This window comes from Callithrix jacchus, chromosome 2 (assembly GCF_049354715.1).
Source record: "Callithrix jacchus isolate 240 chromosome 2, calJac240_pri, whole genome shotgun sequence".
NCBI lineage: Eukaryota > Metazoa > Chordata > Mammalia > Primates > Cebidae > Callithrix > Callithrix jacchus.
The window spans coordinates 73,943,746-73,948,748 of record NC_133503.1 but is presented as its reverse complement, the minus strand read 5'-3'; positions in this window follow the sequence as shown (position 1 = coordinate 73,948,748).

Below are 5,003 nucleotides of genomic sequence, written 5' to 3'. Positions count from 1 at the left end.
CATGCCCAAAAGTTCCCTGGGGAGAGGGGACATTAGCTGGAGCAGAGGCAGGCCCCATACACATGCACAAGGCAGGGGCCACCCCTGAAAGAACCCAGCTCCTGGGCCAGAGGTTGTAAAGACCCAGCCCCTCCAGCCCTGCCACTTGTGATACCTGCCCACCCCTGGCCTGGGGGCTCATGTCAGTCTGCATAGGGCTGTACCACAGGTCGGCGATCTCGCTGAGGTTCTCTGGCAGGTCATCCTCATGCTCCACCTGGGCGGGCAGCTCCAGGTTCTGACAGAAGAGATCGAGCCACATGGGATTGGCTCCGCAGTTGGGGAGTGAAAGGGGTAGGGAAGGAGGGAAGGCTCAAGTAGACAGGTGCCCTCCCAGATTCACCCCACACCCTGTTTGTTTCCCTGGCCCAAAAGTGCCTTTCACTGGCTGGGGTGTGAGGCCCTGGCACCTGTGGTGCCTTTTCCCACCCTAGCATCCCACTGAAACCAGGACCACATGTCACTCTGGATCACCTTTGATGAGGATACTTCACCCTGTACCCACCGCCCAAAGTCTGCACCCCTGAACTTGAGGCCTTTCAGTGTAGAGAGCCCCTCTCAGCCAAGCGGTTTCTAAGGGTGGAGAGAGGGTGGCCTCCCCACCAGGGGGCGCCTAGAGCCCGAGTTTCGGCCGCCCCAGCGCTGGGAGATGGCAGCTCTCCAACAGCTGGGTCTTTGCAGGGCTCCCTGGAGGGGATGGGGCAGGCAGGACACCACTCACCAGTCAAAGGAGTACTTTTTGTTTTAGGCATGTCCATGATGTCGATGAAGCCACGATTCCCTGCAGAAAGAAGGGGTGAGGCATGGAGGGGAGGGGTATAACCGGGAGTGGGGGTGCTGTTGGGGGATGAGAGAGGGTAGTGTGTGGGGGTGTGGTCCTGGGCCCAATGCAGGGCCTGAGCCCGCCTTGTGAGGCCCAGGTGGGCACTCCAGGTGCCAGCCCACTGCTTCTTCTCACTTGTTCCCCCACCACGGCCCTCACTCACCAGCTGAGCCAGCCACAATGGCCTTGAGCTTCCTCTGTGTCTGGAGACAAGTAGAGAGGGGCTGGTGAGGGGGGCTGGGCCAAGCTGGCATCTCAGGCCCTGCCAGCCTCGTAGTCATCTGGGAGCAGGTGGTGGACCCCATGAGGGCAGGGGTGTGGGACACTCACAGGGTCCTGTAGTACCAGTTCATGAGGACCAAGAGCATGGCGGCCAGTAACAGGAGGATGGCCAAGACGATGATCGCCTCCTGTGGGAGCAGGGCCAGGGTGAGCCCAGGTGGCAGGGAGCGTGGGTGGAGCTGTGGGGCGTGGCCACCAGATACCTGCAGGGCAGGCAGGTCATCTGGTAGCTTGACAGAGGTGGTGGGCTGCACGTCCAGGTCATTATAGATCCGGAAAAGATTCCACAGCTGCTCCTTGTTCTTGTCGATCATCTGGATCACCCTGGGGGAGGGGAAAGAGCCTCAGCTCTCCTCCTCAGCCATTCCTCCCAAAACAGTCTGCTCTGCTCCTGCCTCAAGCCCGCAAAATTCATCACCCCCAAGCATTGCAAGATTGAGGTCCAACTGGCTGGGACAGCTTTGTGTTTTACAAGGTTCCTCGAACTTTCACGTAGTGATCCTGTTCCATCCTCACAGTGGATGGAATACTCCCATTTTTTTTTTTTTCTGAGATGAAGTCTTGCTCTGTTGCCCAGGATGGAGTACAGTAGTGCAATCTCAGCTCAATGCAATCTCCACCTCCAAGGTTCAAGCGATTCTGATTCTCCTGCCTTAGCCTCCTGAGTAGCTGGAACTATAGGCACATGCCACCACACATGGCTAATTTTCATATTTTTAGTAGAGACGGGGTTTCACCATATGGGTCAGGCTGGTCTCAAATTCCTGACCTCAGGTGATCCACCCAGCTCAGCATCCCAAAGTGCTGAGATGACAGATGTGAGCCACCACCCATGGCCTGAATATTCTCATTTTATAGATGAGGAGAGGAAGGCTCAGAGGAATGGAGTTGCTCATACCCCCAAACTCTGCCCTCTCTCCTAGCCCTGCACACTTCTGGGAGACAGTCCCACACAGTGGGCCTGATGATGTGGTCTGTGTCTCCTTTGATGGTTCCCCTCCCCTACTCCAGGTCAGGAAGGCAAGCAGACAGACAGACAGACCGACAGTCCAAGCACAGGAACCCACTCACCAGTCCACATCCAGGATGTGGTCGGTATCCCGGTTCACTATGTGGATGAGCAGCTCTGTCGGCACAAAGTTCACTTGACCCTTCTTATCCACATGGAACTAGATGGGAAGGGGCACTGTAGGGTGTGGCCACCACAGCAGGGGCCACAGGGATGGGCAGGCCTCTTCTAGGAGCCCCTTCTGCCCTTCACTGCGAACAGACCCCTCACTACCGAATGTTTGCTGAAGACCAGGCTTGGTGCCAATCGCTTCACCCACACTGGGCTAGGTACTATTTATTTTTGGCCCCACTTTATGGAGGAGGAAACTGAGGCCCAGAAACCTGGGAGAACTTTGTCAAAGCTGCACTGCTAGGAAATGACTAAGTGGGGCATGTACTGCCTTTCATGCCCTGGCCTTTGCACAATGTCGTCTCTCTTTATGGCCTGGCCTCTCCTCCCTCCATTGCCCCTGCCCCAGGTGGGTCCCAGGAGGCACCTGCACATCCTCAGAGCTGTTGGAGTGGCACCAGTGATGTTGGAGAGCAGGTGGATGAACTCCTCCTTGAAGCCTCCTACACATTCGGGATCTCATTAATGATGGTCTTGATGCGCTGTTTGTCCCTCAGGATGTAGATGCCGACAACGGTCATGTCATTGCAGCCTACCAGGTCTTGAGCCACAATGTCCACCACAAAGTAGCCGGGGCTGTAGGCCATGAAGAGGTCAAAGGTGCACAGATGCTATCCACGCTCCCTGCAGGAAGCCCGAAGGCAGGGCACAGCTCAGAGGCTCAGTGCCCCCAAATCCCCAGGAAGGAGCATAGGACCTGGGGTAGGTGGAGACATTTAGGGGGGCAGCACAAGTGCCCGCAGGGCCCAGATGGGAGCAAAGGTGAGGGGGAATGATGGCCATCTGAAGTGGCAGTGGCTTGGGTCTCAGCTCAGCCTGTTATCATCACGGGGTAGTGTGGATGATGAGTTCGTGACTCTGTTGTCCCATGCTAGGGTGCAATGGACCATTTCTGAGCCCCTTTAGCGTCTGTCTGTCTCTCCTCTCTCTTTCAAACACATGTACCTCAGAATTCCACAAACGAGGCTGGGCATAATGGCTCATGCCTGTAATCTTAACACTTTGGGAGGCTGAGGCAGGTGGATCACTTGAGGACCGGAGTTTGAGACCTGCCTGGCCAATATGAAGAAACCCTATCTCTACTAAAAATACAAAAACTAGCCAGACATGGTGGTGCATGCCCATAACCCTGCTACTTGGGAGACTACCGGGGATGCTGAGGCAGGAGATTCACTTGAACTCAGGAGGCCAAGGGTGCAGTGAGCTGAGATAGTGATACATATATATAAAAATTTCACCTCGATTAAAAAAGAGTAACCCATAATTATTTGCCACCTGTTTCCCCCTCCCTCTCCCTGAGCTGCTGGGCTCACTACCAGCCTCTGCTGTGCAGAGCAGGACAAGGGTGGGAGAGCTGACAGGCAGGAGTGTGTGCAGGCACACCCCTGCATGCCCCCATCCCCGTGTCCTCTGCACTTCAAGCCTGTGGTGAGACAGGCCATGTGACAGGATCACGTGGAACACAGGCAAAGTGACAGTGGCCCTCCCAGGCCTCAAAACTCCTCAAGTCTCAGCCTCCTGGAAACTCTGTGTCCTCCTGTGCACACAGCTGGGCACACAGGATGGGAGCTGTGGCCACCAATCCCAGGGCATAAGGGCCATGCCAGGGTTTGCCACAAGCAGGACACAGTGGACAGTGTTAAGCCCCTGAGACTGGGATGTTCCTGTCATCAAGCACAGACTCACCTGCCCCTGCAGATACAGGGTGTGGGGAGGCTAGGGGAGCAAAGACAATCTGAGGCATTCCTGGGTCACAAGTTTTCAAGGTGCCGTGAGGTGTCCTGTATGTGAGCTGCCAGAGGAGTCTTCCGCAGAGATGACCTGAGGGCTGCCCACTGGTGATGGGTCCCACAGCCAGGCTGGCCTCTCACGATGGCAGAGCAATGTGCCCATGGCACCAAGAGCCTGTGTGCCCCGTTGTTTTCCTGGGTGAGGAGGGCCAGGCCTGGACCCCTGCTGGAGCTAAGTGTCAGGCTTCCCTGGGGTGGCAGACACCCTACAGGCAATGGTGGAGAAGCAGGAGGGGGAGCAGACCAGGAGGAAGCCCCTGGCCCCTGGCCCAGCACCAGCTACCAGGTTTGTCTCAGTTTCACTGGCAAGAAAAGTGTGAGGAAGAAACTCAGTGAGCCCTCTCCCTCCCTCTGGAGCTACACCAGCTCATGCTGCACCCCCAGCTCACCCATCCTCAGGTTCCAGCACCAGAGTGCACATGTCCCCCAGCATATCCTCGGTCATTACTTAAATTCTTTTTTTAAAAAAATTTCTTTCTTTTTATTTGAAACATGGTCCCACTCTGTCATCCAGGCTGGAGTGCAGTGGTGCAATCACTGCAACCTTGACCTCTGCAGGCTCAAGTGACCCTCCCACCTCAGCCTCCCGAGTGGCTGGGATTATAGGCACATACCCCCACACCCCGCTAATTTTTGTATTTTTTTGTAGAGATAAGGTCTTGCTATGTTGTCCAAGCTGGTCTCAAACTCCTGAGCTCATGAATTTCTCTCACCTTGGCCTCCCAAAGTGCAGGAATTACAGGCATAAGCCACTGTGCCTGGCCAACAATTAAAAATTTCTATAGGGGACAAAAAAAAAAATACCCCACAGCACCCCACCATCACTACCACACACATACATCGTAAACAAAACAAGAAACAAATACCACACTGGAAAAACAGATGGAAG